The sequence below is a fragment of the Cyclopterus lumpus genome, chromosome 23 (genome assembly GCF_009769545.1).
Source record: "Cyclopterus lumpus isolate fCycLum1 chromosome 23, fCycLum1.pri, whole genome shotgun sequence".
Taxonomy (NCBI): domain Eukaryota; kingdom Metazoa; phylum Chordata; class Actinopteri; order Perciformes; family Cyclopteridae; genus Cyclopterus; species Cyclopterus lumpus.
In genome coordinates, this window is record NC_046988.1 from 12347889 (window position 1) to 12359890 (window position 12002).

Sequence of the window (12002 nt, forward strand, 5' to 3'; positions counted from 1 at the left end):
TGTGAAATCCATTTGTGAATTTGCCCTCCAATATTGGAGTTTATCATTTTGGATACAAAGACGAAGAGCTGTGTGTGTGTTGAAGGCCTCTTTAATCCCACGACAAATCCTGCCTCAGCTATGTGTTTGAAGCACACGGTCTCTTGTAAGAAGACAGACACGTGTTAGAAACGTGCTCGCACCACATAGAAATCAGCTTTCTGCAACAGACAATCAGGTTTCTCTAATCCCCAACGCTCCGCGTTCATGAAGTTCAGGCCCCTGCAGAGACAACGGTAACTCGTCCGCTTCAGTGCACGTTGACACACCGACAGGCGAGGTCATTCCCACCATAACAGCAACGTTGACCTCTGGCTCAACACAGCCGGGGTCTCCTCTTAATCCTCTTAAGACACAATCACATTCACTTCCAGGAATTCCCAGAGGAGCTGCAGCTCAAACACCACCGAACGCTAGATGGACCAGTCAGGCAACAGGAAGGCGGCTCGCCAGACGGCCTTTCACCTCCTGGGGACAGTCAGAGGGGATTTTGGACCGTTGGAATGTCCTTGAAAACCCAACAAGAGACATGTACAAACACACAGAGAGCAAACATCCCTCTAACAGACGAGTGTGGGGGTTAGCTTTTATTATCGAGGCAGATATCTTTGCACATTGCCTGGCAGAAACCTCCAACTCTCGCTCCTTAGTAATCCGAGCTTCATCATGAAATATGTGCACAGCCTTCGGCTTCCTATTTGCGTTACTCTGCGGTCGACCGTGCGGCAGAGTTCATCTGTCGGGAGCGGCGACGATTCATTGCGTAAACGGGGCCTCGACGCTAGGATGGATGGTTGGATGGCGACGAGGCCGGGGCCAAACTCCCAGAGGGTCACAATGCACACCAGTCTTTCCCGTTTCGAGCTGCAGGGGAGAACAAAAGGTGCCCGCTCAAAAGGGCCTTTTAGCAGTAAAAATAGCCTTACAAGGTCAACAAGGAATGCAGTCATTTGCAAGGCCTTTCCTGTCAAACGGTTTATCAGTTGTCCTTGGAGAGAGGGGGGTGGTGGGAGGGGCAGCGCCTTTCTTTTTGACTCCAACTGTGGGTGCAACCTCTCCATCTCCTCATCCTCCCGTAACTCGGTGCCAACCAGCCTTCTCTCCATCTCTAGCATGCATGTGCACAAGCCAATCTTGTGTCAAGAGAGATTTTGTGCTGTTCTTGCATTGGAACGCACCGGTTTGCACTGAAACGTGAAACTTTTTCTTGCAGCAGTTTACTGGTTGCCAACTCGACAGGGCACCATTTAAAGCTTAGGAGTCGACTCCATGTGGGAAATAGAGGGCAGAGGTTCTGGAGATTAAAAGCTCAAAGTAAACAGCAGTTTGTCTGTGTCAACACAAAAGGGAATTGTGCACTGACTCACCACCCCGCTATGCACAAACTTGCTTGAAATGTGGAATTTGGAATCTCAAAGTTTACTTTGGATAGAGATGCAGCCCGTTCTGCCCTCTAGTATTCCAAATTGATGTGCCTTTTCTTCTATTTAAAAGAAAAGAAAGAAGGGGAAAGGGGGATCTGTGTGCAACCATATAAGGGATGTTTTTGCCCCTGAATTCAGTGTAATTTTCTGGCCAATTTCTTACCTTGGACCGTGGAAAGAAGCGGCGAAGGTGTGGAGGGATGAATGAGCCGTGCTTTGACTTTGAATGCTTTGAGGAACGTGTTCACATTTAATGGCCGCAACGTGTCCGAAACGAAGAGTTACTCAAAATGGGGTCATTTTGAACACAAGCGGTGACAAAGCTACGGAGCACGGCGTTCGTGGTTGCAGACTTGTCTCTTATAACGGATCGCTCTGCTTTAGTTTGTGCATGAACGCACACTTTGTACTGATATGGCCGATTCTGAAAAGCGACCAAGTGTACAGCAGAGAGTGTTGCCTTGAAGAAAGTAAAAGAGAAATCAACTTTTTTTGAAAAGCCTTTTTGGGTCCTGCATTTTTCTGAAAGAACACATTTTTTGTGTATCCCATATTTATGGGAACATTTTTGCACCAGTTTCCTTCTCTCCAAAAAGGGTCATTGTAAAGTCGGCTACTGTCAATCTCAATAACACTTTTGGTGACGTTCAGATTGATGAATAATTCAAAAATCACCAAAACTGCTAAATTACATGATTATTACTCCTGTAAATAGAGTCAATATACATTCATCTCTGATGAACTGACCTCGAATGAACCATAATTCAGGTTAATACTGTAAAATGCAGCCCCAAGTCGATGCACACGGATTCCTATGATGATGATGATACGCGGCAAAAATCAAAGAGATTAGAAAGACGAGCGCGAGTCTGAAAAGCAGCAGCCAAATTCTCCAGAATCCTCTCTGCTTCCTGTTTACAGCAGGAATGACGAGTCGGGGCCTCGCGAGAGTGTTTACTCCAAACAAGTAAAACACGTATCCTGGTCCGCTCCAGCCTGGTGACCCCTGTCCGTCACTCCGCACGGGAAGAATTAAAGACGCTTGAGTGGCGCTCCTCTGTCTACTGGAACGTCTGTTGTAGTTGGAAACTATTTCTCTGGAGAGGAACATATTTAGCCACCTATTCCAAAGCCGAATGCAGTTTGATTCTTTGTCTGCACAACAAAAAGGCAGCGTTCTTTAAGCTCTGCTCCTCTGACATTTGCCTTCGGTGCAACATTGTGACAAAGCGATGTGAAAAAGTAAGAAATCGTCACCCGAATGTAAACTTTTTGCAATTTAGGCGAACAAATCCATTTCACAGCGGACGTTTGAAATAAAGATGGAACTCTAAATTAAGCATTAAAAAAAGGGACAGTGTGAGGGATTAAGTGGCATCTCGTGGAGAAGTTGCAGATTGCAACCAGCTGGATACCCCTCCACCCACCCGTCCTTTTCAAAAATAATTGGTTTGTCTGTTCTGGGCTACTATAGAAACATGGCGGTGCAACACGGCGGACTCCTTGAAGAAGAACTGCTGCCTAAGCAGATGTGAAGGCCTCATTCTAAAGGTAAGGAAAACCTTTTAGTTTCAGGTGATCATCAACTTGTGAAAACATAATAATGAATATATATTATTATAAATCCCCCATAAATCCAACAAACAGGTGCTTGACGTAAGAGGCGAGGGGTCCATACCATTTCAAGGTAAATATAATACATAGAGTTCATAATAGCAGTGAAGGGGTTCATTTTGCAATAATCTTCCAAAACATTTTACAAGCCAGGGTCTATAACCTGTGTAAGCCCAAAAATAAAATCTCAAGAGTAAAACTATGCTTTCACCCACTTATAGCATTCATACTGAACAAAGACACGGCAACGTTTCAAAACAACCTCAAATAATAGAGGCAGTTATAGCTACAGAGGCATCCATGGCAACCACTAACGCAGCAATGCACAAGTCTGTTTATAACATTTATATCCTGGGTTCATCATGAAATGACAAGTTTCAGTCCATTTAGAATTTCATTTGTTTAGAAATTAACCAAAAGGTTATTGACAGCGGGACAATTTAGCACTTTGGTCATTAATAATGTGCAAAAATTACCACATATTGTATTGGAAAAGCTTTACCTATAGTACATTAATACACACCGTACCTAGGCAATATGATCTAAAATGTGCATAATGATAAGTATATTTTAATACCAGTATATTCTACTTGTACTATCTTACATTGGTGTTTTTTCTGGATTCATTATAGCTTGACAAGTTAAAAAAAAAGACTGAACTTTAGGCCGACTGGTTGGTTGAAGGTAAACATCACTGGTTGTCGGTATTTAATAATTCAGACGATGTATTTCATGAGGATGTGAATCTCTTACCAGCCGTAAATGTACTCAATGTCGGTAGTTTGGTGAATTTTGTTTATGGTCCAGCTCGAACCCAAATCCTCTTCCCAGAGAAGCGCTTTGAGCTCCAGTATGAACAAATCTTCGTCAGCCTGCCAGACCCCGGTCCTCAGATGCATCTCTAAACAAGCAAAGGGCGCCGCTGGAGGTGCACTCTTATACGGCAGGCTTAATGACTTGTGTGTATTAATCACCTGCCACTCGCCACAGCACGGTGACTTCATTAAGATGATGTATTGGAGAAGAGGGGAGGCTGGCACACCGACGCCCACTGTCCTTTTAGTCCGGGCTGCCAGTCAGCTCAGGCATCAGCACAGCGTTGCGCTCAGGTATGGCAGAGATCAAAGAGAGGACATCCACCCCGGAGCTGCTGGCTGATTATTGCGACACCGCAGACTGCCAGGGCCATGCGATAGGTCAAGGAGGGGTACGCCAACTCTGAGCCGGAGTGAGACATCACCCGACAGCCTCAAAAAGGTGCGACTGAACCTGCGCTGATGAGCGGAAAAGATATTACCTTTAATCCTGTAATGGAAAACCTGCTGTGACCTTTATCCCAAATAATTGCGTAATCTTCAATCAAGATATATTAAGTTTGGAGGGGCCCATGCCTGCACCCCAATTATATTAGAGCACTCAGAAAAAAGCTCTGCTTTTGTCAAACTAATTGTTCTCAGCTTGTATTTAACCAGAAGGGATCACAATGTCAAAGTTGAGGTCAAAATGGCAGCGTAATTATGTCACACTGACCGACACAGAACCGAGGAAGAAGAGTTCTGAAAGGAAGGACAATATAAAAAGGCATTAAAGCAGATTAAAAACACAATTCGTCAGCAAAAAGTAAAGCTGCAAATTGTCATGGTTTACCACCACCCCACTCACCCCACAAATGCATCAACAGTCAGCCTGCTTTCATGCACTCTTTCCAATATCTAATGCAAAATCAGGTCGTTTGGGGACAGAGTCGAGTCAAACGGCGTACAAGTCAAAACATTCTCAAGAATCAAAGTTTGTAATGGCCGCAAAGCCCCGGGTCGCTTTCTTTAAAATTGAGTGTTTGCCTTCCACTTTTTTTTAAGCTTTCAACTTAAAGTTTGCTTGACCCTATATTCCCCCATATTCACTCCAAGTCAGACTTTAATATTTTAATCAGCACTCAGCCAGACCTCAACATGAGCTGGCTTTACATGGTGTGTGTGTGTGTGGGTGGGGGGGGGGGGGGGGGGGAGCTTTCGGCAAACAAACAACAACAGGGGTCCGGCTTGTTGACCCAGAGATAGCAGCATCAGCATTCCTCTGGATGCGTCAGATGGAGCTGAGGCCCTGAGGGCAGGCCGGTCAGACTCAGCAGGGCTGGGCTGAGATCTTTAACTGTTTAATATGTTTGTGGGGAAACGGCCCTTTGCACACTTTAAGTTTGCCAAATTTGTTCTCTGCTCTAAAAAACCTCCAAAGTAGGTTTGGAACAAAGTAGCGGTTTTTCGACCGGGCTCGAGTCTGGCTGCTGGAGGGGGTAACTTGTTCAAATGAGACAACACCGCAGACCTCCACAGAACAACCACATAGCCCCTGCTCTGTCCTCCACTCAGAGACGTCTGGCTTGGCAAGAAGTCGGCAACTCGAGCTGCCCGATGCGTCAGCAGGCCGATATCACAGAGCTATCTATCGGTGTTCGCCAGCATGTCGCAGAAAAGAAGCGAACGGCGGTTTTATCGGCAGCATTTGTAGGACTTGTTCTCGTCTCAAAATACCAGAGTAACTAACCGTCAATCATCCTTCCAATGCCTTGAAACGGAACAGAAGGCTGTCTGGCCGAGAGACCTTTTCAACATGGACTGCAACACCGCGAAGTGTAAAAGGGGCCAATAGAAGACCGTAAATAAATCCCTTCGCTGCTTTAAAGTGGCTTACTTGCAGCCCCATGCTGTGCCTCTGACCCTCCGCAGAACATAATAGTCTCGTGACTGTGGCACCTCTGCAGGCACAAACTGACGGGCTTTAAGAAGAGTATAGTTTACTAAGCGCTTACCGACATCACCGGCACTGTGTGAGCTCCACCGAGCTGAATGTTAATCCAATGAATCACCAATCGGAAAAACAGCGGCGTGCCGACCTCGGGTGCAAAACAATGATTATCAATTCAAACCAGGATCCAGCTGTGGATGAGCTCTCGAGGGCTTATCGAGGGCTCCCAAATCAAAAGGCAGGTGAAATTCGAAGCTGCACGTGTGAAACGGCAAAACACCGCCGGTGGATGACATTACCTGATTATGTTTAATGCCAAGAAATTATTCAGGATCAAGGAGAAATTGCGTAATTACGTGGTTTTGACTTGGATCACCGTTAAATATTGAGCGAAAAAGGTTGAGTTTATGCATCACGGAAAATGCCAAATCAGTTTGAATGACTTAAAATGCCATATTTGGCCTCTCAAGAATTAAAAACCAAAAAATGAAAAACAAAAACACACATCACCTCCATTCCAGAAGGAAAGAGGGATTTAAAAACGTACCTGTAGCTAAATCTTAGTTACGCATCCATGACATCTAACTGAGGTTCATAAAACCTGAAGAGTCTGTTTCTGTTTTGTATTCGGTTCCCCTTCAGGTATAAACATTGCCATCCTTGGAAATTGAGTGCAGGCTTAACTCTTCTCTCCTGTTGTGCTGGAAGTCTTCATCTTTTGTTGTTGTTGTTGTGTGTATTTGCTCAAACCTCCTCCTCATGAACACCGCTGACTGGCTTCCCAGTGGAGGAGATGAAGGCGTTACATTGAGTGAGTCTTTTAGAAGTTCACCGAGCAGCAGGTAGAGGCTCAGCTTTTTATGCTAGGCACAAATATATTTTTATTCGCCTCTTAAAACTGAGACTCGAATGGTGGCTCCAGTTCATCAAACTGTTGCAGGAGACATCGAGCCGTTCTGTAATGTTTCCTCAGAGGGAATCGTGTAGATTAAATTAAGTGAAATCTGGATGCATCACTCTGCTCCTCCAGCTATACGAAGGCTTTGATTTCTTACCGCGAGTGCAGAATGAAAGTCTTTCAGCCGACAGCCGAAACTTGAGTTGCGCAATTCATCACAGTGAACGTGTCAAAACTACATCATTACGAGTTGACCCAGTGCAGAATTCTTCTTTTTATTTATTTTTTATGATCTGCACTTTAACCGCATTACCGTGGGACAATAATGTGACACGGACCGAAAGCGAATACAGACTTGATGTTCACTGTGAAGGATTATGCAACTACTCTGACAGTAATGGATGTAAATCAATGGTAGCCTAGAATAATATGATCTTTTAAAAAAAAAATTTAAACCAGGTCCATTAAAACGGTATTAATACTTTCGATTTAATATGAAATGAAGGTGTATTGAGGAGGAAACTCAATAGCGTACGATGTTTAAATAAATATAACTGTTCGTGAATACAGCACATATGTGAAATATGATGACTACGGTTGCTTTCCGCAGAGCCGTCCTGACACTCATCCTCCTAATACTTGACACTGAGTAATAACCGCTCTCTCTCCCTCAGTTCGGACACCGGCTTCGGGCTGCTCGGAGCGAAGCAGGATGGTTCTACCATCTGTGTGTCCCGGCCACAGAACGGGGCGGCAGTAACTCAAGCCGGATCGAGACAGCGGGGGCAGCCTGGTGGTGACTGCTGCAGGAGTGTTTATCCCAGCAGCCCCTCCAGAGCCCCGCGTCCCGGTAATGAATCCTGTTCCTGCAAACCGGCAGTAATGACGGGGCGCCTGCTGCGTGTCGCACGGAGGCCGTAGGGGGGAAGCGGTCCTGTGTTTTGTCTAACCCCCTAATCTCGTTTTCGCCCCGGCGCTGGCATGCGCACGTCTTCCTTCCTGTCCCGATGTTTTCATTCCTACCAAGCTGCTGCACAATGGTGGTCTTGCAACACGTTTATTGCATGTTATTTGTGCATCTCACTAGTGCATTTTATTTCTTAACTTTTATTCTACCATCTGTGTGTCCCGGCCACTTCACTTATTGTAAGTCGCTTTGGATAAAAGCATCAACTAAATGACATGTAATGTAAATTTTATTTCTAGCTTATTTTGACAGTTTTTAAATACTATATATATATATAAATAAATAAATGTTTCTAGATCACTGCTGACTTACCCGGTCGTTTTCTATCTTACAGCTTATCGTCCAAATACAGCTAGGATTCATAAAAACTAGTAATACAAAGAAGGGAGGATGAAAAGCCAGGAAGTAAAAGGGCACTGAAGCAGCGTTTAGACATCCCGCTGGGTTCACGTGTCACACTTCAGCCTCCATCGTCTTCTGCTCCTCCGCATTCCGGCTATTTAGGTTTTTATCTTAGAAGAAATATCCCAATGTCACATCCTGGTGACCTATGTGTTAAATCACTTCTACACTCATCTCCTGGCATCCGTCTACTGCTTGAAGTCTAATAAAAGGAGAATAATTGTATTCCTCTGCGTGGGGATCGAGGAAAGTTCATCCAATTCTGAAACGTTGGAATAGAGGTATTCGTTCAATGTCCAGAATTTAACTGCATTTTAGGGTTTATGTCGGCAGTCTGCATTTTGATGAGCAAACTTCATCCGCTGATGAAGATGTTTTTTGCCAATCATGCTCAAATAACTGATGACTAATGACTGGTGCATAAACCAGCATCTCATTTGAGGAGTTGTTCTCATCGCTAGAGGACACCGTGTACTGTATAATGAGATGTCTTCTTGCAGCAGGAAGCATAACACCTTTTGAGAACACGGGCAGAGAAAAACTGGTATTATAATCGATTTAAACTGACCTGTGATCTGGTGTTCGGATATCTCGGACCTGATAACTGTGAGCCTCGGGCATCTCTTTAAAATGTTCCGTGTGCATCTGGCTGCATGCATGTTTGCACTTGTGAAAGACATGGACAAGAAGGAAATCTTATACCTCAGAGTTAATAACTTCTTATCTCGCGGATATGTTATCAGCAGACTACAATGTGACCTCTGACCCCGAGCTGTGGTCGGCGGCCTCCAATTCTCCACAATCGCCCCCCCCCTCCCTTTGGAATGTCTGGTATCCCATCACGTGGACAGCCGAATCCTTGCCCCCCTACGGCGCGATGCCAAATGGGTTGTTTAGCATCTGGTATCCCAGAGCATTCTTCTATTTAACCAGAAGACCGTGTGGGCACTGGTCTACCTTGCAACCTGGCATGGACTGAACTGGCAAGAGGAGAAACAAGCCCAGCGCCTGGACAGAGAGGCATTGTGTACGCAGGCCCTCCTCGCCATGGACGCCTCACAAAGAGAAGAGACGTCTTGTGGCCATTGTGGCGCTCTGACACTTGAGCAGCAGAATTCTGTGTCGATTGGGTTTATCTAACGAGAACGAGGGCTAAGTGCCATTCAGTGCACGCCGCCTCGCTGCTCGGTCATCCTGTGTTTTGGCTGCCGGCGCTGGGTTTTCTTGGCCGAGGGGCTCGCGCTCATTCAGAGCTCCAACAACTCTGGGACTATTCAGGTTTCATAGAGCCCCTCAAAAAAAGAACCGCAGACATGCTGGGCAGGAGCAGCGCCAGGTCTGCAGCATTTAGGAAGCTAGGGAACCGCAGTGCAAACACGTTGTTGGATTGCTCCACGATAAAACTGCCGTACATCCTCCACAGTGGAGAAAGAAGCTAAATACCTGATTTGATCCAGTGTTTGTAGTGATGTTCACTATTTCAGTCTTCCATTTTCATCTTAAAGTTAATCATTTATTAACTCTGACTTGATATGCAGAGTAAGGAGCACCAACAAGGACACACTTCAAATGTGGCCGTCCTGGGAAACCAGGACATTTCATTATCTAGATATGTCGGCCGTCTCGCCGTGTTGGGGGATATTGTGTCAGGTTCTCAGTTGGGAGTCTGTTTCCAATTATCCAGAAATGAACAGAACTGTTCAGGGTTTTCTTCATTTCATCTTAATAATTCCTGACACTGAGATTTGAACACTGATCTTATGTCTACATATGTAGAAGGTTTAGTATGCACTCCAGAATTTCTTGTAGGGTTTTTTGGAACCATTATATTTATAATTATATTGGTATTAACACCCAGTCTCTTGCATCGTTGCCTTCTCAACATCGTAGACTCTAATGGAAATGAATGCTGAACTTTGCGTAATATTTAACTTGTGTTGAAGTCATGTGTGGTTTGACATTTTAAATTTTTGTCACGTCAATTAAACTGCACTAAAAATATCGCATGTGGCAGAACTCCTCGAGCTATCGAGAATTTCTTGCAGCTGCTTTCAGAATGCGTTGCTTTTGATGCCCCCAACTATCACATTATGCACCAGGATGAGCGAACGCCAAGTCAAGAGTGTAAAGCAACAAACAATCAAAGTGCCATGTGGTATAATCCTCTTCTGTCGATACCAAAAGGAAACGCAAAGCCCTACGACGCCTACAACATGCCTGTGTGGAATAATAGACTCTTCTGCACAGCACACACGGCCAGAACCGAGATGACCTCTACCTGCTGAGTGACGGATTATGAAGACAGCTGCTGTGAGAACAGAAGTGGTAAGTCAGCCTCGCCCTCAGCGTGTGTGTGTGCGCGCATGTGTGTGTGTGCGCGCATGCAGCTGGAGAGCAGTAGCAGCCTGAGGGCACCTGATGGCAGTGCTTAACCATCCGGCACCTGAACAACACACCTGGCAATAAAAAGGTTTCTGGTTTGTTTCACATCTCCTGGTAAACACAGGTGCTGCAGTCACAGAGTCTCACCGGAGAAAGATCAATAACTGTCCTGGAAAAACACCGGGCGTGGCCGAATGGTCCTCTCGGCATGTGCCGGTCTGCAACATTTTAAAGTTAGATTTCTTTTTGTGCCAAAATCTATTTTTCCATCTATATCTATTGCCCTTTCATTCGTTAACAGTTGTTGTCCCGTCCCACAGGTGGTACGGTCATGTGACCTGCTTTGATCTTTAGTCAATGTGACGCAAACCGCCTTTGGCTGACGTCTCTTTGAAGATCTGTTTGCAAAGAGTTTGGAAAGAGTCCGCTTAGACAATCAGTAAAATTGCCAGAAGGTTTGTTGCATCACCGTAAAAATCGACTCACCTCTGCGACCTTCGGAGAGCTCACGCTTCTGGTACTTTCTGCGGCACTGCCAAACCGGATCAAACCAGAAATAACCTCCATAATTTAACTTATTAGTCCGTTTAACAGACAATAAGATTGAGCTGTGCCAGGGATTAGTGTCTGTAACGCTCTGCTTTTATTGTTACGTCCAGTCAACTGATACTTCCCGAGCATGTTTGTGATGTTTTCATGTCCGAGCTTCGTATTAAAAGCAAACTTTCAGATCGAGGAAACGTCTGGCACCAATTTAAAAACAAATTTTCCGGTAAATAAAAACAATGTGTTCTGCTCAAGATGCCACAGCGCTTGGGTATTGCAGTTTGCTCAGAGCCTTGATCCAGTCATTAGTGGAGAGTGGCTTGAAAAGCAACGATTTCCTCCTGAGATTGTTTCCTTTTTGTCATATAAAAAAAAAAAAAGGGTCCCGCCTGTTGTGGAGCAATTTTTAAGCCGGATTCGCAGCCTAATTAAAGATACTGTGTCTCGTAGATACATAACAAATACCTCTGGCAAGCAGCTTAGGAACAGGTCACAATTCAATTGTTTTTGGGCGATACATCTCGCTCGGCAAGGGCCGTCTCTGGGATTAAACTGCTTTATAGGAAATAAATTGTCTTCTTGGTCGTGTTGGCTCTTTTGTCTTTTTTTTAAAGATTTTCCCTTGATGTCAAAGAATGGAAATTGTCATTGCTGTAATAACTATAACAGAAGAATGCGACGAGCATAAAGGGCTGTTTGTAGACACATGCTGAAGAAACTGGTCTGGGAATTTACAATTTCCTTATAATGCATACCATCTGGCAGACCACTCTGACTGTTAAAGTGAGGCCCCTTCCACTACAAAAGTGATGAATCCACCTGTTCTACTTCATATCGTACCCTCTGTTATTTGTTCAAACACCTTTTATTATTGGAGGATCAAGTTAGCCCAATTATTCACAGGACATGACATTTCCTTGGATCCTTGGAGGTATTTGCCACGATAGCGGTACAGTAAGGTTGAATACTTTGGCTGAAACGCTCA

The 12002-nt window shown here is 44.8% G+C and overlaps 1 protein-coding gene across 1 annotated transcript in view; it reads right to left on the reverse strand.

Annotated features, from left to right (window-relative positions):
* pawr (PRKC, apoptosis, WT1, regulator) overlaps positions 1-12002 on the reverse strand; it is a 50959-nt gene that overhangs the window by 14608 nt on the left and 24349 nt on the right.